Source organism: Glycine max, chromosome 12 (genome assembly GCF_000004515.6).
Source record: "Glycine max cultivar Williams 82 chromosome 12, Glycine_max_v4.0, whole genome shotgun sequence".
NCBI classification, from domain to species: Eukaryota; Viridiplantae; Streptophyta; class Magnoliopsida; order Fabales; family Fabaceae; genus Glycine; species Glycine max.
The window spans coordinates 13076166-13101133 of record NC_038248.2 but is presented as its reverse complement, the minus strand read 5'-3'; positions in this window follow the sequence as shown (position 1 = coordinate 13101133).

The window sequence follows — 24968 nt, the reverse complement described above, 5'->3', positions numbered from 1 at the left end:
CCAACTAGATGCGTCCCTAAAAGAATAACAGGCCATTAATGATGCGAAAGTCAGGGTGTCCCGAAGGAGTAGCCTAAACTAGAGCCATTTGTGCTCGAAATTTTGGGTTGTCATGAAGGGCCTAGCGAAGGTGAGCCTTAAACACAAAGTTGGGTATAGATAGGATGAAGCATTGGCCCTCAAGTAATAATTCAATTCTTGACAGAGCATGAGCTATCACATTGGACGCGTCGGCCTTATACTTGATAGTGTAATCATAACCCAGTAACTTGGACAAGTAATACTGTTGCTCCGAGGTTTGAATCACCTAGGAGATAAGGTCCTTTAAGCTCTTATGGTCAGTGAGAATCATAAAGGTATGGCCCAGTAAATATTGCCGCCATTTTTTAACTGCAGTGACAATGGCGTGAAGTTCCCGAACATAGGTTGAGGAGCATAGTAAACGCGGGCCAAAAGGTTTGCTGAAAAATGCCAAGGGATGGCCTTGTTGCATAAGGACGACACCCATTGTGGTTCCTGATGCATCGGTCTCAACGACGAATGGAAGCTCAAAATTAGGAAGTGATAAAACAAGGGCTTGTTTCATTGCTTGTTTGAGCTTTTCAAATGCAAGTTGGGAGTCAGAAGTCCAATTAAAATCATTTTTGCACAAAAGGGAGGTGAGTGGGATAGCAATGTCGTATCCCTAAATGAGCTTAGATAGAATCCCATAAGTCCTAAGAAAGCATATAGGTCCTTAACGGATGTAGAAGTGGGCCAATTCACCATGGCCTAAATTTTTGAAAGATCAGGCTCGACTCTCTTGCCCGAAATAATGTGGCCCAAGTATTCAAGTTTCCTCTGGGTGAAAAGGCATTTGGGGCATTTGAGATAAAATTTCCCTTGTAACAAAGCCTGGAAAATTAGTTCCAGATGATGAAGGTGGGATTGAAGGGAGTCAATGTACACCAAAATATCATCGATAAAGACGACGACAAAGCGACGCAAAAATGGTTGTAGCAGGACATTCATCATTGCTTGAAACATGGAAGGTGTGTTACACAGAACGAATGGCATGACGCGATATTTATAATGACCCTGATGCATCCTAAAAGCTATTTTCTCAATGTCCTCCTTGGCCGTGACAATTTGATGGAACCCTTGGCGTAAGTCCAATTTCGAAAACCATGAGGGTTGACCAAGGTCATCCAGTAATTCATCAATTGTCGGCATCAGAAATCGATCACAGACAGTGATGGCATTCAAGGCATGATAGTCGACGCACATACGCCAATTGCCGTCTTTTTTCTTGACCAGAAGCACTGGTGACCAGAACGGACTTTGGCTAACCTGTATCATCCTCAATGAGAGCAATTCAGACACCTGCTTTTCAATTTTGGATTTCTGGAAATACAGGTACCAGTAAGGACATACATTCATCGGCCTAGTGTTCGAAAGTAAATTAATATGGTGGGTAGTTTGGTGTGGTGGAGGGAGATTGGTGGGGGACTGGAAAATGGAACTGAATTTGGACAAGAGAGTTTCGATTGCGGGAATGGTGCTTGGCGGGTTTGAAGCTGGGCCGGGTTTGGTGGTGGATAGCACACAAAGGTGGAACATGGCGGAAGTGGAGTGGGTCTGTAGTAAGCACTTAACCTGAGGGGCTGAAATTGGAGTAGGCCCAGTATCCGCATCAACGTGAAGTGTCACTGGTTGGCCCAGGTGACTGAACTTTATAACAAGGGTGGTGTAATAAGTGGTAATGGGCCCTAAAAGCTTCAACCATTGAATGCCCAAAATGACATCAGCTCTACTAATGGGTAAAAGATGGAAAGTCACCATGAATTGGTTAATCTGAAGTTGAAGGGTTATCTCTGGGAAGATGTGAGTGCAGTCGAGGATGGACCCGTTGCCAACCAAAACATGAAATGAGGTGGTGGGTTCAGTGAGTAGGTGAAGGAAGTTGGCGATGTGAGGTTGAAGGAATTTATGGATACTACCACTGTCTATTAGGACCGTGACGCGGGAATGGTTTATGTATCCAAAAAGTTTAAAGGTTCCCGGGGTGGGGAGGCCTAAAAGGGCGTTGAGGCTAATATGGGGTGTGGGTGAGGGAGGGTCAATGGTGGGGAAAGTGTTTGGGTTGAAAGGAGGGGGAGGACCATAGGTTTTGGGGGATGATGGTTTTGGTGAGAAGTCTGAAGTGTTGGGGTCTGTGATGAATAGCAAGACACGCCCCTTGCAACGATGAGTGGATCTCCACTTGTCATCACAACTATAGCAGAGATCCATTTCTCTGTGGAAAGCCATTTCGGTTAGGGTGCGCTAGATAAAAGGTGATTTGGGCTTGGAAGAATGAGGCATCGAGGAAGTAGAATGGGGATTAGGGTTGGAATTGGGGAAAAAAGAGGGTAGGTACTTGGTGGGGCGTCTACGGTCATTGAGTTTGTCTTCTTGGAGCTTCGCAAGGGAGGTGGCTTGCGGCAAAGAAATGGGTTAAAGGGCCAAGACTTCATGGCGGTTCTCCAGCGACAGACCGGATATGAAACAACTAAGAAGGAAAGGGAGCGGAAGACTGAAGATTCGATTCACCAGCCTCTCAAATTCGGTCAAGTACTCATTGATTGAACCATTTTGTGCCAATTTGAACAGGGCTTCTTTGGGATCATCATAGAATGTGGGTATGGAATAAGACTCCAAAGCCTACAAGAATTCGGACCAGGAAGTGATGAATCCATTACGGAACATCCACTGGTACCAACTCAATGCAGGGCCATCCAAGTAGAAGGACGCGAGCGTAATACATTCTTCCTCCGGTGTGCCCTGGTACTCAAATAGCTGGGATATCTTAAATATCCAGCCCATTGGGTTGTTGCCATCAAAGCGAGGAACGTCCAGCTTGACCGGAGAGCATTGGATGGGGTGAGAGCTGGAAATGGAAGCAGAGTTAGTGTTGGCAGGATGATTGAGGTGGTCGAGAATGGAGTCGACTTTGCTGGCGAGTTCAGAGTAGTGGAGACACAGGCGGGAAATGACCTCCTCTAGCCTGTCAGTGGTGGTTTTGTGCGTCACATGTTCGGCCATGGTAGGCCAGACTAGTTGATAAGAGCAGGGACCTAGCCAAGGTGATGTCCTTGTTTTGAGGACAAGGTACCTCCTATGGAACTGAATTGGGTAAATTCTGCTTAGCTTTTTCATTCCGAGCAACCTTATTAATACACTACTAATAACAAAATTCCTAACAAACTCTAATAATATGATAACAGAAATATAACAACAATATTCTAACAATCATTTCTTCTAGAATATGTAAATTGGTCTCAATGTAAATTAGTTGTAATTGGCTAGCACTAAGTTGCTTCCGTCAGGTCTCATAGTCATTCAGATACCGGGGCCATGCCATATTCCTCTTGGGCCTGCTTGTGTGGGCTTCGTGCATATTGCTAACACTTTTCCTCTTCCCAAGTGTGTTTGTCCTCTCTCACAGGAAATAAAGGAAAGTGTAAAATAGCAATTTCCTGACCGAACAGATTGTCAATAAGGATCTCATTTTATTGCTTTACATCATGCTGAAACAAGTCATTAACATGCAAATCAATGTTCTCATTCAAGGTGGGTAAGATTTTTTCCCCTATTTGGTAACCACGGTTCCTTACACACACTAATGTTGGAGTTTGAGCCTATACACCATCTATAGCCCTCTTTCAACACTACTAGAGAAGCACAAATATTAGGCCAAGCATATGACGGGTTATGACCAATCGAAGCATCCAAAAAAACCACACCAACAAAATATTTAGCATTAAAAACTCTAGATATCATAGAATCTGGGTTGGAAATGAAATTCCACTTTTGCTTCCTTAGCATGGACAAATTAAAGTCATAGAAGGCACGAAAACTCAGACCACCGCATTCCTTACTCACAGTCAACTTATCCCATGACATCCATTTGATATCCTTGGTTCTCGTAGAAGAGGAATCCCACCAGAATTAAGCATGCACTGAAGCTCATCACACATAGAAGGAGGAAAAAGATACATATTCATACAGTAAGGTATAGCTTGTGCCACGAATTTAATTCATACCTCACAACCAGCTAAGGACAACATCTTTCCTCACCATTGAGAAATCTTCCAAATGCACTCTTTTATGAAGTTAAAAGTAGCCTTCTTGCTGCGACCAATACTTGAGGGTACTCCCAAGTATCTTCCATTTCCAAACCCTCCTTAACACCTAATATATCCAACACTACTTTTCAATCCTCTACAATGACAATTTTGCTGAAAATGACTTCAGATTTCTAGAATTTTATTGATTGACCCAACACCTTTTCATACACACTCAGTATTTCCTATAATTTTGTACACTTGAATTGTGGCCCTATAAAAAAGGAAACTATCATATGCAAATAGTAGGTGCGACACCATAGATGCACCTCTGCAAACTTTGAGTATATGAAAATCCCCTTGGCTGGTAACCTTTTTAATGAGAACGGATAGGCCTTCAGTAATATAATAAAAAGAAACGGGGATAGGAGATCCCTTTGTCTCAGCTCCCTTCCAAGTGTAATCAAACCTACCTGGTCCCCGTTGTGAAGAACAAAATAAGTTACATTAGATACATAAAGCATAATCCACTTGATCCATGTAACACCCTTAAATATAGTCTTTAAAATAACTTATTGATTTACTTTATGAAAAGATAGTCCTCAGTTCTCAATGAGGTTAACTCAAAAGATTAAAAAATATAGTGAAAATTTTTGGAGAAATTAAAAATACTTTTCATTCCAATTTTGTAAACCATTACTTGAATTTTCAAAACATGCTTAACAAGACATAGTAACCGCTTAATGTGTTAAAACTTCTAGTCAGTGAGTAAAATAAAAACATAAATAAATCATATATGTCCAAATAATAGATAATGATAGACAAGTGAACCTCCATGGTCACCAAATATAGATAAATAAGTGTCATATGCCATAAAGAGTACCAAAATATAATGTGTCTCAGTAAAACCAGTGAGTAACATATGCAATCCTAAATAAGTAAAATGATGTAAAGTAGTAATGACTGATTAAAAACAAAAGGTATGAGCTTAGGTCTATCCATCCCAAAATACACATAAGGACAAAAACCTAAGACTCAAAGCACTAACCTATTTCCAAGCCCAAAATCAATTGTAACCATAAAAGAAGTATAGTCATATGTAAAAGGCCTCCTAGAAAGACTCCTTGACGAGGTCCTCCTCATCCATCGACGGATCCTTCTCGAAAGATGTGTCCTCCTCCAAAGCCTCTCCCTCGTCCTTTAACACGAGATCCACTAAGTCTACACTGGGTGGCACCCGAGACTCAGGCAACACTAATCAGGGAGACATAAGAGTAGGGGAAATGGTCTCAGTATCCTTAGATGAAGAGTCGAATCTAGAAGAGAACATCACATAGTTTTCAAGAGGTGAATGTGACTCGGAAGGATAACAACCTCTAGCACAGACACGGTGAAGCGGTAGTACTACGACATGGGCTGGCTCCACCAAACATAGAAGTCAACTATGCAAGGTTTGTATCCTGGTACGTTTACACATGGAGTGTATCACTGTATTCCTACCGTGTCTCGATGGCATCAATGAAGAATGAGGGATTCAACAGCATACTCGACATCAGACCCTAAAAATGGTGATAAGAGAGTGAGTACTCCATTCCTTTGAAAACCACACATACGAACATCAAGTCCCACATATAGCCTAGACAACCACCACATGTCCTATTGTAACATACATCACTCACGACATCCTAATCCGTAGTTTTACTCTCACACAATCCTTATTCTTGGGCCCAACACAGCCATTGAGCCTCCCAAGCCTTCATGGTCTTATGCAACATATACATGAATATTGGGAAGACAAGTCATGCCAATACAGGACATGACGCTCTCACCAACCATGGATAGAGCTCTGCTCTAGTCAGGAATGCTAAGTGAGGCTCGCAAGTCCCTCAAACTAACTAGAAATGCCTTTAGTTAGGTTATCACCACTCAGCATTCCCCCAAGTTCCTTTGAACTGTTTGGACCGTCCCCTAGTTTACTTATTGTATGTCATCCACCCTCAATGAATCATCACTCCTCCATCATGATGACAAGCATGAACAAAAACCATGTTGGTACTTGTGAATAGATATTAAAGAGTGTATTCCCACTGAGTGTAAGGTCATGCCCTAACTCCCGACACAACAACCCCTCTAATTCTAACACAATCTCACTACCTCAATCATTTATTCCTTCCTCGAAGTACATGCTAATCCTCATGAAGCTCCCAACCGCAGATATCCTTCATCATGCACACAGACACAAACATATCAAGAAAGGAGGGAAATTAATCCTCTTCCCTCTCTAGGGTCATCATCAACATGGTTCTTTAAGTGGAAAAGACCACTTTACCAAATCACTTATCACCACATATCCAATCACTAAAATCATTACAAGACATTCAAAGTAAATTTTGTCGAGGTTCGAATACCTCGGACCCAATCCGAAAGCGTGACAGTTCATAATCAACATCATTAATAAGCTCAAATTCATAACATGCAACATGTTTTTCCAAGTGGTCGCACTCACTTAGTCTTACAACATATAACATAGTAATTCCCACAATTCACATCATAAAGTCTCAATCAAAGTAACAACTCATTCCATAATTCACATCATAAGGTCTCAATCAAAGTAACAACTCATTCCAAATTCACATCATTCATTCCATGCATTTCTACATATTATGACACATTCTCACGTGGAATTGTACATAATTGTCCACTTTAGGAAAAAAAACATATAAGCTTCTCAAGGTTTTCAAATGCAAGGAACTCAATTTTGAACTCAAAATTCCCTAATTCCACTCCCATTTGACCTTAATACCAAACTGCCTTGCACTTAATTCTCGAAGTTCGCAAAACTTATTTTCTAATTTTCAAGAGTTGTACAAATTCAATTTATGCAAATTTTATATCAAAACTATGTTTTCAAACATATGGAACTCATTGCAATGGTGAAAATCTACAGAAACAAACTCCATAGGTGCAATTCATGCAAAACAAAGTAGAACTTATCAAAAAAGAGCAAAAATTGAAATTGTGATTCCAAGAGATATAGTAACTGAAATGGGGTGTATTTTATATCTAATCCTAGTTTTCTGGACCTAGTGAGTTCAATTTTGAGGTCCATAATTATAGATTCCAATCCCAATTTCAAAATTTTTGAAAACAAAGTAATATGCATATATAAGTTGCCCTAACTTAAAAATTTAATATCAAATACTATACAACTCCGAATGAGACATATTATGTATGCTTTCCTAGGTTTTTAGAGCCAAGGAACTCATTTTTTAACCTAGAATTCAAAAATACAACATGCATAAATCATAGGGTCACATCACAGATTTCAGATTTCACACCAAAGCATAACATAGTAGAAGTTTAACTTTTCATAATCAAAGCATAGGTTCAAATTGATCAAGTACTCCTTCCTTACCTCTTGGTTGACACAAAGAAGCAGAAAGATGAATGTGGATTGATTTGAAACCTTGACCTCTTCCTAGAACATAAAGATGAAAATGAAGCAAGAGGGGAAGATAATGAGTTGATGAGAAAATGATGAAGAAGAGCATGGAAAATGGTTAGCAAACTCACATAGACCTCTTCAAAATTCCTTCACAACACTCAATAATGGAGAAGAAGAGAAGAAAAAGAAAAAAAAGATCCCCTCTCTCTCTAGCCGGCAGCATAACAAGGGAGGGGAGGGTGCTTCCTTCCCTTTTTATAGAGGGCTAGGTCATTAGGGGCCCACACATGTGGGTCCCTTAGGTCCCCCCTCCCCTTTTTGTTCTCCTAACCTCTCTTAATGACTTAATCGTCTACTCAGTGCCTAATTAAACTCAAACTTCTAAATTGATTCTAGAGTAATCATTCATTTATTAATCCTTTTTTTAAATGTAACTACAAATAATTAAAGCGAGTGATAAATTAATTCTCCTCTTTCTTAATTAATTAAACTAATAGTTTCTCACATCTAAACACATTAATGCTCTAAACTTTCATTATTGAGTCTAAACCTCTCATATTAGCCTAAAATTTCTTAATTACTAAACTGTCATTAATGAGGGATTCCCTTACTTTGACTTTCTAGATTGCAATTGACTTTTGTTGACTGAAGGTTTAACCTAGGGTTTTCTACTTCTAAATCACTTTTTCTTAGACCCAATACTTAAATCTAGGTCACTTGACTATCTAATGGTGGTTCTACCTCTTATATGAATTATTTCACTATAGATAATACTATCACAATGCATATCAACAAGCACAAGCTATTTCTGCACTCAGCTTCGCAAGTCTAGAAAATTGGGATGTTACAATTCACTTGTCATCAAAGCCCAACTTTCTCATCACAGCCTCCAGGAAACCAAAGTAAACCCATTCGTATGCTTTACTAATATCAATTTTAGGAGCCAATTACCTCATCTTTTCATTGTGCTTGCATTTCAAATGGTGGATGATCTCAATGGCAATAAGCACGCTATCTATAATGGACCTCCCTTCCACAAAAGCAGATTGCTCCTTTGAGATGCACTTGGAGATGACTAACTAAAGCTTATTAGCAAAAGCCTTCTCCAAAATCTTGTACACTATGTTACAAAGTGATATAGGCCATAAGTCCTTCATCGAGGTTGGGCTTTCATATTTTAGTATGAGGAAAATATTAGTATGATTTAAAGATGATGAGAACACACCATCTTTCGGCCACTTAGGACAAGCCTGAAAAACCTACTTACCACATAGAGTCCATAAATGCTAGAAAACCCCTGAATTCAAACCATTAGGATCAGAAGCCTTGTCCTGATGCATACTAAACAATGTCACCCTAACATCTTCTTACATGAACGAGGACAAACACTTATCATTATCAATTTGGTTAATATGGGTTGTAATAAGGCTAGAAATAAGATTATAGTCTCCCAAACTCTCTTCAAACAACTTGGAAAAGTAATCCTAGGTCACTTTACAAAGACCATTGTGATCCTCAACAAAAGACCCTCATCATTTTCAAATTTATGAATTTTATTTACCTTTCTACTAAACGAAACCCATGTATAGAAGAACTTCGTATTAGCGTTTCCATCCTCGAGCCAGAATATACTTCCAATAATTCTCTTCTTGGGTTAAAAGGATTGCAATCTATTCTTCAAAGAATTGAACCTATTAACTTACTCTGCATCTTGGCCCTAATGAAAGTCCATCTATTCTCTCTTACACTTGTCGATTTCATCCCTAAACCTCGTTTTAAATCTCTTCCCCAAATCTCCAGATCATCAGCACAACCCTTTAACTTATCAATAAGATCTGACTCTTCCATATTCTCCCAACTTTGATTCACCACTTTTGCAAGACTAGGTTCACCCAACCTTGCATTTTAGAAGTAAAACCTCTTTACTCTCCTTGTGTATTGCTTATCGTCACAGAACAAGCCAATGGAACTATGGTCCAAGATAGAAGCCAACATATTTATCAATCGAGCATTTGGACATAAATTCTGCCACCTTGTGTTAGCCATGGCTCGATCGAGCCTCTCTTCAACTGCTCTATAAATCCCACGACTCTTACTCCATGTGAACAAGTACCCCTTGAAAGGAATATCCTAGATATTTCAATCTACTACTACCTCTCAAAAAGTATTCATGAGCCAAGTGAGGTGCTTCCCCCTTTTGCATTTGTCATCATCCGAGAGCAACTGAAATCATTGATCACACACCAAGGCCGATTTATGGAGTTGGAAAGGCTCCTCACCTATGATTCTCTCCTCCTTGCACTATTCGACACCCCACACAAACCGTGAGGACCTAAGGTCCCTTGTTAGGATCCTCCACATACATATTGATGAAATTCTGACTGAAACTCATGATAGAGCAAGGGATAGACTTCCTCCATAACACTGCAAGGCCACCGCCACGACCCTCCTTATCCATACTAAAAGAAAAATTGAATTCTATTTTCATTCGTACCTTTTCTATTTTATTTCCGTCTTCATCAGGAAAACAATATTCGATATGTTTGTGTGAACCAGATCTTAAAGCACAAGAACTGCCTTTGGGTTTCCCAGGCCCCGATAGTTCTAGCTAAATAGAATCGTTGCTCTTGATGGGCTTGGGAACAAGTACCCACCTCTAAAAAATGGTTTGGTTGCTCCACTTCAAAAATGTCCATCTCACTTATGAGTGTTGCTAGGTGCACCCAACATTATTGTTGGTGCACCCAACATTCTAAAAAAATGGCAAAATTGTCCTTGCTTGGTTTTCCTCTTACGGATCAAGTTGATCCGTAACTTCCGGATCAACTTGATCCGTAAGAGGAAAAATAAAAATTTTGTTAATTATACAATATATTTAAAGATATTTATTTTGCTAATCAATCAATCATAATCATAATTCCCTAAAAGAGGATATATCTATATATAATCATAATTCATGCTAATCAATCATAATTCTCTAAAAGAGGATATATCTATATATAATCATAATTCATGCTAATTATGATTGAATTAGATTCAGTTTTCTCAGATATATCCCTCTTTTTAGGGAATTATGATTTGATTAGCATGATTGATTGATTAGCATGAATTATGATTATATATAGATATATCCTCTTTTAGGGAATTATGATTGATTAACATGATTGATTGATTAGAATGAATTATGATTATACATAGATATATCCTCTTTTAGGAAATTATGATTGATTAGCATGATTGATTGATTAGCATGAATTATGATTATGATTGATTGATTAGCATGAATTATGATTATGATTGATTAGCATTAATTATTTATAATAAATCAATATTAATAAATATGTTATAATTAATAAAATAAATAAATATTTTTAATTATATTATAATTAATGAAATAAATATCTTTAAATGTATAAATTATATTATAAAATAAATATTTTTGTATAATTAACAAAATTTTTATTTTTTCTCTTACGAATCAAGTTGATCCGGAAGCCTCTGGATCAACTTGATCCGTAAAAAGAAAATCAAGCAAGGACAATTTTGTCATTTTTGTAGAATGCTGGGTGCATCAGCAATAATGCTGGGTGCACCTAGCAACACTCCTCACTTATTCAGGCTTCGTCTGTTTGACCCAAATCCGTAGCATCAATACTAGCAATTGGCCCATCACATTTCCTTTTCTTCTCTCCTTGCAGGCTCTCATTTGTGCCCCCCTCCTTTTGACTTGTGACCTCCTCTGAAATGTGCATATTATCTAGATTGATTTGCTATTAATTTAGTGGGCCCCTCCTGATCTTCTTTGTTATTTTGATTTTTCCAGGCCACTCTGCTGCTCCACCCTGAGAGAATTGTCCCACTCCCTAACACCATTATCTTCCTCTTAACCAAAGGCAGAATTTATTGCTGTGGCCAGTAATGCCAAAGATAAAATAGAAAACCCCCATCCTTTCGTATTTGAACTACACCAACCTCCAATCTACTCCTGGCTTCCTGACCTTCTTTCCTTTCTTCAATGGCACCCTGACATCTACATTGACACGAATTCACATGTAGTTCTTCCAACCTCTGCGTTATTCTTTGGGTCATACTTAATGAACTCGCTAATAAAATTGCTCAAGTGCTTCCCATTTGTTTGCGTCATAAACCCAATAGGAATGTCATGCACCTGAACCAATAAGGGAATATGAAACAAAAGGATCTCATTTTGAATGTCCCTTGCATTGACTCTCCCCAGAATGAGTAAATGATTATCAAAACTCCATGGCCCATCCTCTAGAATCCTCTCTTGGTCATTTTGTGATAATATATGGTAGTGCCATTTGATTTGATTTTTAGACAAAAAAATCATTCAAACTAAACATAAAATAAATAAATGTGGTTCAATTTGATTCAGTTTTAATATAACACCAAGTCCAAATCCCTTTGGTTTATATCAGTTTGACGGTTTTTTTTTAATTTTAATATATTATCATAATTTAAAATCTATTAACTAAAATTCCATAATTTTTATGTTATATTATTTTAAAATGAATTCATTTTTTATTAAATTTTGTTTAACATATTTTAGTTGAAAATTATTATTTTTGCTTCTATTTAGCATTAATATAAAATGATATTCTCAACTCTTTTTGTAAGATAATAGTAATTTGTGCGTCACTTGATCTTTAACATTGTTAGTATATCCTTTCTTATCATATGAAGGTAAAATCTACATCTTGATTATAAAACAAAGGAAAAATAGTAAATTATTTAATACTTATTACTAATTACTACAATAAAAAATAATATAATTATAATATGAAATTTGTTTGATTTGATTTAATTTTTTATAACAAGATCCGAAAAATAAACTAAGCACAAAAAGTATGTGGTTTTTTAAAAATTTTGTTTGTGCGGTTTTCATTTTTTTGGATTGGTTTGGTGGTATACAAAATGTTTAGTTTGGTTTTGAATACCCCTAATCTTTGCGATGGACACCCCCTTTATTGGCTGCCATACAAGTGTTCCTTCATTATAGCTGCACGAATGGTTTTATTAGTAAGAAACTTGCCTACAAGACAAAGACGATAATTGTCGTTAAAGTGTCGTCATCCTCCACATCAAATGTGAAACCATCCTTATCCATTTCCTCTAAAGAGAGTTTCTCCAGCCTCCTCCATAACTTCTCTGCCTCCATGGGTAAGCGTCGTACAGCAGCTGTGTTAAAAAACATGGGAACCCTACTCACAAGGAGAGAAAATTATTGAGAATCCTTTTTTTTTCTATTAGAATGGGAAGGTTAAAAGTAGATTTTAGTGTTCTTTTTATTGTTATAACAAACTTATAATTCATTTTTTACTATTGAATAACTATTCAAAGGTGTAGTATAAGATGCTAGCAAAAAGATTTTCAGCATTTGATTCTCACCACCATAATGATTTATATAGATACATGAAAAATAATAATAAGATTTTAGATCAAGCTTCTATTATTTTTTTTCTGTATTCTATCTTTCTACAAATTCAAATCTTGCTAATAATTTTGATTCACATCGAGATCTGCTAATAGAAAATATAGGAAAAATATTTATAAAAAAGCAAAAAAGAATTTTTTTTTTCATTGATTCCATTTTCAATCAATTTGTCAATAACAAACAGATTGCTTGTAATATGTGTCAGATCTCACAAAAATACATATCAATATAGATATCAATCAATATATACAAAAATCCACCTTTTTTATTTACAACAAAATGATTCGAATCCGAAATAGAAAAATAGAAAAAGAAAAAGATTTGAAAGAAACTATAAAAATATGTATACTCACAAAACAGTCAAGATCCGATTAAAAATTTAAGGTAATCAAAATTCTAAAACTTCATGGGTTACTTTACCAAAAAAATTAAAATCAAATCCCATGCAAATATACCTTAACATAAATCGTCTTTATAAACACAGAAAATTGACAATATATATTTTATAGCATAAACAATAAATAAAACACCTACTTGGACTGTTTCTAATAGGATGGCTATAGTTCAACCTTCATTGGTCGTATGTTCAAATTTCAGAGCCACCTAAAACATAAAAGATAACAATCAACTTTCAAACAAAATTCTTAAAATATCATCATGTTGATCAAACTTAAAGATGCAAGTCAACCTAATAAAGCTTTTAAAGAAACACATTTATGACTATTAATAAAGAGACACATCTCATATATTTTGATGCATATACTTTCATGAAAAGATACAACTTCTCATACTTCTATTTCTTCATACAAAACTTTTCATAAAAGAAAACACACTTTCATTTGAAAATCTTCCACACATTTAACCAACACCAATTAACACAATCAAACCTTTTTATGGTAAAACAAACAATAATAAGATATTACATTTATCAAGTCCAAGCACTTTATAGGTAGATTTTTAGAAATTAAATATCTAGTAAATATGTAAGAGCGACCCTCTTGAACTCAAGCCAATTATTTTATGAAAATGAGTTTACAAATAGTTGGTTGAATATAAGTCTTTAGCTGATTGGCATAAGATATGGAAGTCTTTAGCTGATTCAAATAATCAATTAGTTGATGAAAATAAAATAAAATGATGTTGCAAATAATCAATATGGATTTTTTACTCATTAAAACAAAAAAGAAATAGAGAAAAACAAAACAATTGATTATTGAATTAAAACAATTAATTATTTGTGTTCTATAAATCCTATATAGCAGTTAGTTTTCGTTTTTGTATTATATATGGACCATATACTCCAAACAATTATGATTCTTCATAAATTCTAAAGGAATTAATTTTCATGAATCATGAATGTAAAGACCTACTTTTAAAATTCTTTTTTATATAAAAAAATACTTATTTTTAAAATTTTGTTACTCTTCTTGGCATCAATGAACATATAAAACTGTATAGATATGATCAGTGACGGATTCACGAGAATCAGTGCGGGCAAATTATTTTAAAAATAAATAAATATTATTTATTATCATATGTATAAAAACAAAATATAAAATAAGGTAAAATATGTTTTGTGCTTGTAAAATTCGATTTTAGTTTTTCTATAAAATTGTCCGTTTTTCATTCCTCAATTTTGAAATGCAATACTTTTGATCCTCAAAGCACCATCTAACCACTTTTCGTCCCTCCCTCGATCAAGGAATATGTAAAATTGCAAACCATTTTGAGGAGTAAAGGTAATGTATGTCAAACTTAAGAGAAGAAAAATGGACAAAAAATTTTAAAGAGAGTAAAATTAAACTTAAAATTTTTAAAGAGACTAAAACATATATTATCATTTAAAAGAGAATGAAATATCCAACCAAATAACGTAAAAGAAACAAAATATATGGAAAAAAAAACTAATGACAACTAAAAAAAAATCCTAAAAAATGAAAAAAAAAACTAATTAATACAATACAAAAAGTGATAACTAAAAACTTAAAAGCGGTAGGTCAAATTATAAAAATGGGAGGTGCAAAAAATAACAGTATTAGATATATATTTATGTTCTACACCCGCTCAACTGTAGCTGGATCCACCCCTGGATACGATCGATGCATTACATTATATGGGGATGTATAATTTAGATCTAGCATGTTACATAATGCAATTCTTTGCATTTCTTCACAATTAATTATAAATTTTCCTCGACAAAGCCCTCAACAGGAAAGGAAATTGTAGATAAGAGCGGCAACAACGAAATAAAAGTTGCACGGATAATAATATGCCAACATTCTCAAATGAAAAGTGTTATTTGTGCAACAAATTGTGTATACAATATATCTTATAACTAAAAGAAAGAAAATATAAGAAATGAGATTTAATAAATTAAATGATAAAAAGACATAAAAATTGAACATAAAATATTATTGTATGAAGACTCTGAACAATGTATTTGTACCTCTCAAATTTTATCATTGCAATTGATGCATGTGAACAGAACAAGGAAAGAAATACAAAATTGCATCCAATTTTTCTGATATGATGCAATAACTATCTAAATCCCATCCTCAATGTCGTCCCAGGAAGTGCAGAAACTATATTTTGTTGTTGGTGGGCAAGAGTGAAGGTAGCTGTAGCAGAATTGTTGAAGAGATTAGTGATGTCAGTTAGAGGCACCCTGTTCGGCTTTGGCTTGTTGTGATTCTTGTTCTTGACTTTGTTGGTGTTACATGCTGGAGGGACATTCTCCTTGTTACTATGGTCGATTGTGATAGTAGCAATGTCACTGGCCTCCATTTGTAACAAATTTGTGCGTTGATGGATTCTGGGTCATATGGTGTTAGATATATATATTTATTGTTCAATGGGACTAGAAAGAGGGAGCATTTGAAAATTTTGAGCTCCAATTATGGAAGCTATGGAATTTGTGATGTTGATGGCGGTTCTTGTTAATTCGTGATTAAAGGGCAGAGTGAAAAACGAAACACTGGGCGCGGAGTGTATAGATGATTCAAAATTCAGATTCAGGTTATAATGGGTCAAAACCCCAAAGCCAAAATTGTGCCTCAGTGCTCATTTTTGGAAAAATATCATTCGAGTGTTCTTTTTCTTCTTTTTTTACCCTTTAGGTGTTACAAAAAAATAATGACTGTTTCAAATTATGCTTCATAATACAATATATTACAATTATAATAACTAAATTATATTGCGGTTTAATTAACTAATTAATATTTCAAGTAAAAGCTTAATCAAGTAACCAACTCTTAATCATCTGACAAGGTGAACCAATAGGTTTGACAGACTTAATTTGTTCTTACAACATTAAAAATTAGATAGATTTTTTTTTATTTTTAACTTTGAGTCGGTTAACTAATAGAGAAGAGAGGTAAAATTCACATAATTTCTTTGTTTATTTATAATATAAAAAATTATTTTACTAATTGTAATATGATAATTTTTTGTATACTTTTTATTTATATTGATTATTATTCTCTTCTTTATATTAGTCTTTATTTTTTTATATTTTTCTAATTTTTAAAATATAAATAAAAATTAAAGTGCATTAACATCAAAACATATGCCATGCGTTGATTTGTATTTTTTTTTTTTGTTATAGTTGGTGAATTTTTTTTATCAATGTAATTGATGTAGTAAGTTGAAATAAAATAATAGGGTGATTTGCAATAGCAGTTAAAGAGTAAAAAAGTCTAAAAATCATGGAGATCAATACGAGATATTCCTTTATTATTGTTATATGATAATGTTTGTATACTTTTTTAAGTTAATATTTATTTATATTGCTTATTATTTCTCTTTGTATTAGTCTTATTTTGTTATATTTTATAATTTTTTGGTTAAATTTGTTCATAAGTTTCTGATTTATTTGATAATTCTTAATTAGATTTTTGAATTTTTTTTTAATTGGGTCATTGAACTTATTTGTTTATTTTAATAAGCTCTTCTTGTCTAATTCTCGTTACGAAAAATGAAGTGTCTTAACTAGTTGTGTGAGAATGTAGTAAGGTTGTTGTAGCTTGAAACTTGAAGAGGATTGTGAAAAAAATACTTGGATTGAGTGGACTTACAGAGACAAGAAAATTAGTTGAAGAATCCACTTGAGAATACTGAATTCAAAATCTGCAGAGGTGAAAATACTTTTTTGGGAACGTGAGAAATATTGACCTAGATAGACAAGAATACAGTATTATTGATATAGATTATAAATAATAATATAAAGAAAAGTGAATATTTCTTTATAAATATATTATTATCTATAATCTATATCAATAATAAAGGAAATATATTATTATCTATGGTTAAAACAACATGATGATTAATAAAATATATTTCCTTTATTATTGATATAGATTATAGATGATAATATAAAGAAAAGTGAATAAAAATTATAAATATATGGTACTTAAATTCTGATTTTAATTTATTGATAAATTATATGTCTTTTTTATCTACTTAGTTTTATTTATTTTTATATTTTATTTATAATAATAATATAATGTTAAGACATGACACACATGTAATTGGTATATCGATCAAATTATATGAACTAAAGACATTTCAGGAATGTTAGTGGTTCACCAATCATATTACATCTCATAGTCCCTCTTGTTACTGCTATTATGCGCCAACAATATTCTCTTTGATATATATTTTTTATTAATTAAGATTACTTAAGATGGGTGAAATTATGAATTAAACTAGCTTGCTAAATAAGGAATAGAACACACGTTATTTTCGTAAATTTTATTTATTTAATTTAAACTATTGTTACAAAGAATTTATAAAAATGCGTTAACAATTTTTACATAATAAATTATGAGAAGTCTTAACAACAGATTCTTTAACATAGTCTTTCTAATATACTCTTTCTTCTTAGTTACTCCCTCCATCTCAAATCTTTAGTTGTTTTAGTGTCTTTTTTTTCAAAACAATTGTTATTTTAGAATTTCAAAGTCTAATTAACATTTTTTTATTCTTCTCAAATATACCTTATTTAATACCTAATACTAGTGCTGTAGCTAGACATCGAAGATAAAAGTATTAAATAAAGACATTTTAGTTCAAATACAATATTTTTTACTTTAATGAAATATTTCTTAATCTATGTGTCTATTATCCTTTTCTTTTAGAGCAAAGAACGTTACAGAATTTCATTTTGAATCAAAGAAGCAGTACAAGTAGGAACATTATTAAGAACCTTGTTTCAATCATAAAATTTGGATGCCCTATCTAAAAAGTGGATAATATGATTGATTTGTCTCCTTACAAAACTTACTTTAAATCCTTACAAAACTTACTTTAAATTTTGAAATATGTGCTTAAACAACTAAAAATGAAATGAATTAAAATTTATTAAAAATTATAAAATTATTTTAAAAATTTCCAAAATAAATATTGTTTTAGAATTTCAAAGTCTATCTAAAGTTTTTTCTTCTTCTCAATTATACCTTATTTAGTACCTATTACTAATGGTGTAGCTAGGCATCAAAGATAAAAGTATTAAATAAGGACATTTTTGTCCAAATACAATATTTTTTACTTCCACGAAATATTAATTTCTTAATTTGTATGTATTATCCGTTTTTTTAGAGCAAAGAAGGTTATAGAATTTCATTTCGATAAAAAAAAAAATAGTACAAGTAGGGAAATTATTAAGGACGATTTCAAGTATAAAATCTTGATGTCCTAGCTAATTAAAGAGTTACAAAACTCATATATATTATTTAAAATCAACCAATGAAAGATTGTGTGTTAAAAAGTGTGTTAGAGAATATGTTACTAATATTTGTTATAATATATATATATATATATGGTTTAATGTATCAGTAAGAATTCTTAAAATTTTTGAATTTTCTTAATCAGGTACCTAAACAAAAAGAATTGTAACTGGGTCCTTAATTTTTTATAATTTCTCTGGAGTTAGTTTGTAGTGACTTTGAACTACTAAAAAATACTACAAAAATGATAAAATATTAAGAATCTAATTACAAAATTTTTAAGCTGGGCCAAAGTGGGCAGTGAATTAGAAAGGTGGCAGAGGTTAAATAATGTGCAAAAAGAAAATATTATCAATGACACAACGATCTACATGAAAAATATTAATGTCTAGCGAGATGAATTTCTAACCACTCCTTAATCAAATCTTTAGCCTTCAGTAAGAAACTTATTCTTTAATGGATTCTACCACGACAGCACTCAACAGTCGCTGAAAACCGTTGTTCACCGATATAAATTTGTGGCTTAAATATATTCTGTATTCTTAATAAATATTTGATCTTTTGTTTATTTTTTAATAAATTTATTTTATGTTGAGTCTTTAATAAAATAATAATTTTATTTTTAATTTTTGATATTTTTTATAATCTCAAATAAATTAATAAACTGTGTTTACTCTTAATGATATTTTTTTTTCATTTGTTAATAATTAGGACTAAAACAAAATTATTAATTTATCAGAAAATAAACACAAGATTTACTGATTTATGAAAAACTAAAATAAAATATCAAAAAGAAAAAAATAAATTATTTTATTAAAAACTCAATGCAAAGGAAAAATTTATTAAAAAATAAATAAAAATCAAACATTTATTAAAAATTAAAAATATAAAAATAAAAAAATTAAACATTTATTAAAATTAAAAATATATTTAAACCTAAATTTATTGGGTTATCATCCAAGTATAGCCCACTGTATCCAACTATCCATGTATGACCCTCCTTCAACGCTAAAACATGCACCTTCCAAATTTGAATTGTTATTTTAACTTAGATCGACCACTTCCATTAAAAGTTTCAAACGTTTAAGCTGTCTAAGCTTAATTAGTTGAGTTGTTGAACACACACATTCAACATTTTAAGGAAACTAGATTTTAATCCGTGCGATCCACTGGAAAAAGAATTTGTTTGTGTATGTTTTTGGTGTGAATGTATATAAAATTGGTAACCTACGTAAGAAAAAAATGTGCCTAATTGAGTTTATATCGAAATAAAATAAAACATTCCTAAATAAATAAAATATTGTAACAAAAGAAAGATAATATAAAATAATATTCCTTCTCTCCTTTTTAATTGTTGAATGTTTAGAAAAATTTTATTTCTATTTATTTATTGATCGTAAAGTTCAAGATCACAGTAAATATTTTTTATCAATTATATATATCCTTACTTATTTCTTTATTTTTAATTAATTTACACATGGATTAAAAAGAGAAAAGGATGAAATAAAAAAATTTATTACATTAATTGGTTTCTACCAAACAATATTAAAGGACATGTAAAAGGAAATGGATGTAGTATTGTCTTGCAAAGGTTTATTGTTAGTACAAATAGAAAAAGTGGTCTGGAACTAAACGATCAGTACTTATTAACCAACTTATCAACAAATGAACTTAGTCAATTCACACCATTCACTATATTTAATACATGAGTCATTTTCTAATAACCAATTGCCGAAATTTCCAATGACAAACTAGAAGCTACGTTATGTATTATTCTGAATTTGTCATGCCGTATTGTTGAATCAGGTAGAACACTCTGATTAATTGTCCATTTCATCTATTGGTACATATGTTAGTTGAGAATAGTTGTAGATTACCCTATATGGGTGGACCAAAACCAGCATTTGAGTTTGACCACTCATTACAAAAGAAAGGAATAGAAAATAGACATCATGCACCCCAGAAACTCAACTAGCTTAGCTTCAAAACGTGTCCTAGTTGATGGATAACGACTTTGTGTAATACACAAGAAAAAGAAAAATAACGGAAATCTTTGAGATTTTTTTTAAGATTAAATTAGTTTATTGGTCCTCTAATTTATTGTTTAGATTTGATGTGGTCCTTTAAATTTTTTGGAATTTAAAATTTGATTCTCTAATTTTTAAAATCGATTCAATTTGATCATATGATCTAAATTAGGTTAAAAATTATACTTTGTAACTACCTAAAATCACTTAGTAATAATTTTACACTACTAAAAAAATAGGATTTCAACATCGGTTATTAAAGACTTTTAACATCGGTTATTAACCGATGTTGAAATTACCGACTTTGAAAGTATTATCGTTAACATCGGTTTTTTGTAAAAATCAATGTTATTGTTTAGGATTTTTTTAAATATGTTGTCTGTTTTTTAATAACCCCAAAATTAACTTGCAAATTTTAAAAGCAAAACCAAAACATATATTTTTCATTCTGTTTTGAAACAATTTTTACCAGAAATTCCATCAAAAATTTATTAATTACTATAAATTAAAAGAATATTTAATGTTAAGGAGACATGAATTGTAAAAAATGTAAAGTAACTAAACTACAATTCCAAAATTGCCTAAATACTAATTGTTTCATTTTTAACTTTCAAATAATAGGTTGCCCACCGGATGCGAAGCGCCTTCAATCTCTCTGGTTTCAATGGTCTAGCATCATTGAAATACTGCATGATGTAATAAAACATAAGTTAATAATATATAATATCAATGATAACAAAATGAAATATGTTTGAATTAAACAATTATCGTTTCCCAGTTATTCTTGAAAGTTCCTAAAATTATAGTTGACATCCAGTGCATGACGTAATACCCACACTCAGTGATTCCTTTTTGTCTATTACACTAAATACATTATGAAATTTAGATATTCAATGTTAAGTACAAATTAGTCTACACAATATTAAAATATAACTAGAAACATTGTTTAAATAACTTACTTTAACAATAATCCACCTAGCAGCAACCTTGGATTTACTTTGTGGAGTATCGTCAAGTTCTTTCAAAACACTGTTGAATACAAACATGGATGCGTATTGCACAATTAAAATATTGATGTTCCCGACTAATATTAATGCAAATGTATTGAAAAATAGGACTATGTTAATAATTCCTTTGAGGTAGTTGTCTGACCTATTATGCAACGAACAAACCAGATGACAACATTTTCCTTAGGCAAAATGATGACCATTTGTCAATGTGCACTGCAGTGGAGAACAATATAAGTTATTATACTATTATACATTAATTAAATTCATTTGTTCAGTTTAACTTACCCATTCAAGTAGACTCCTGGGTACACATCCCTCCTTGAATTCTACATCTAGTTCTTAATATAACTTTCTGATTCAAAGTGCGATTGCCCAGATCTTTGTATGGACTGTGGCTTGAGGAATCCATACACATCGGCATTCCCCGCTCGCATAGTTGTCTCAGTCATATGCCTATTGTTTTTAAAATAGAGTGAATTATGTATGAATTTAAAACAATAAGTTAGGTAGTAAACAACAATGTAAATTGACTTACAGAATTCATAACTGTATAACAGAGATGCTAAGACATTGACCACCACGTGCTATTTCAGATAGATCTTCATGCTTTATGTACAAGGGGAAGTTGTCATTAAACACCCCAAACACGGTAGCATCTCACATAACCTGCAACGGCTTAAGAAAAAGTTGTGGGATGGTCAATGTCATCAGATATAGGAGATCATCGACATCATGATCCGGCCTATCTACAGGTTTTGCCGGTCTCACAGCTCCTTGTTTATCCAACACAGTTAATTAACATAATTTAATTACTATGAACACTTTAATTGAAAAAAAAAACACTTAATGACATTGAAATACCTATTCTAATAAACGTTTGACAAGATGTGTCGGCCAAACAAAGAAGGTGTTAAGTGTCTGCCCCACTAACTTAACCTCTTTAGTGGGTACAGGTATGGTAGTATCTGCATCTCTAACCTCCTCAACACCAACCTTGACTTGATCATGGCGCAAAGGAATGTTGTGAACGGTTTTCAACCCCTCCTAAAGTCTTCCTAGGGTAACCAGGCGGGGAGGATTTTCTTCGACGTACAACCCACATTTTTCTGAGTCACCCGTGTCTAGATCTTTCCCTGAGGGATCAACACAACTCTCCTTTGTGCTGACACAAGCAGCTAAAGAACCAACCTCAGGCTTAGGAGGCAATGCGAGTCCCTGTGATTGCATTTATGATTGAAACTGAGACTTCATCTGGCTAAAGGATAACATTAGTTGTCGAGTCACTTTTTCTATGATCAACTCCTCCAGCTAGTCCCTGATTTTTTGTGTCAGCTGCTCCAGGTCTTCAGGAGCCATGGGTGAAGATGTGCAGGAGGTCCTTAGAGTTGGTTCAAAGTATTGCTTGATCATGACACCGGCTCCAGCAGCACGCACACAACCAAGGTGTTCTAGTCGCCCAATGGCAATAGTCAGTACATCCTGACGTCCATGGGCAACAAAGGAACCCTGTGAGGCCTGTTCCTCCAATGAATCCTATAAGGAACATATTTATTGGTTTACTCAATCACACAATAAACATAAATAATTGCAATTAACAATTCAAAGTGACTTACAATTTTGTCAGCAATTTCCTTTTTCTACCTCAGACGTCATTTGCCTAGTTTTCTTGGTGCGGACCATCTTCCACTTCACATGTCGTTTGATGGGAGATGGAGGATCAATCACGATGTCAATGCTTCCAGATTGAGCAGCTTCCTCTAGTTTTTTCTTTTTCTTCTCCTCCATCAACTTGTTTTCTAGATATTCATAACCCTCACGAGACAACACGGGAAGGGCAATGTTTTATTTTTGGATGTCATGTGCCTTTTTTTGCACATCCTATAAAAATTAAATATTATTGAAAGTTATCATTACAATGTATAATAGTAAGTGAATTTAAAGTTTAAAACAATGAAAATCACAAAGTTACCTCCCACGAAGGGTCTCTGCGGCTCTAACAAAATTGGGCCTACTTCTAAAATGTTTTCCAGCCCAACTAGTAAATATATATTAGCTCTGTACTAAAGCAAACATTACTGGTGAAAATACACACAATTGATATTGTTAAGTCATTACCAAGTGCAAAACCTCTAAATTTAAAGTGTGAAGGTTCAAAACACCTTCAATAACCAATTTCCTACATGTTGTTGTACATTCATATACTTGTTTAGTTTGATGTTTTATGGTACATGTGCAACAACTATTCTCTATAGACATAGCATGAAGCTTATTTATCAATTCATATATTTCCATCTTGCTCTATTTTTTACTTCCAGAGTGGACCAACAACAAACACTATATATATGTGTCAATTAGTGAAAGGTACTGAATATGAGGAATTGTAAGTGGATTGTGCATGGGTAACTAGAGAAGGATGAGAAATGTTATGCATATCAAGAGAAAGCACAGACAATGGCGCTTCAAGCTAAAGAACTTTTATTACTTGTGTAGCCTTGGGCCTTTCCTTGTTGTTTGGGTTAGCACACCATAGCCCCACAATAATCATGCTTGTTATTTCATCCACATTAAACTCATTGTTCAATCTCTCATCAACAACACCCAGGACATTCCCTTCTACATATAGTTGTCACACCCAATTCACGAGAGGTACATTAAACTCCCTGTCTTGATAAATCCTTTTCCCACATGCAATTTCAAGAGCCACAACCCCAAAACTATAAATGTTTGATTCCTTGCTAGCCCTACCTCCGTTGATATATTCTGGGGCAAGCTACCCATAAGAGGAACACCCTTTAGTCTTAGTACACAAAGTCACACACACTGACACTGGACAGCAGTAGCACGCAGGGTGCCTTGACCGAAGGCCTTGCAAGGGCTTGTTTGTTTGGTCACTATATATATGTTGTCTTGTTTCTTCCTTACCCTACCCTACATGTCCCCAACTTCAAAAGCCCAACAACAAAAAGTGAGAACGAAGACATGAAGCTTACCTCAACACCAACAATGATAGTGGCAACAAGACTAGCTGCGAGTGGGAGTGAGAAAGAAGAGTCGTGATGTGGAGAGGAACACCGATGTGGAGGCACAACACTCGGAGTTACGACGTGGAGAGGAACACCTACGCGGGCAACACCAACAGAGCTGTTATAGAGACAAAGATATGCTACAGACGTGAGTGAGTTAAGGTATGGAGCCAATAAGATTTTAAAAAATTGAGTTCATT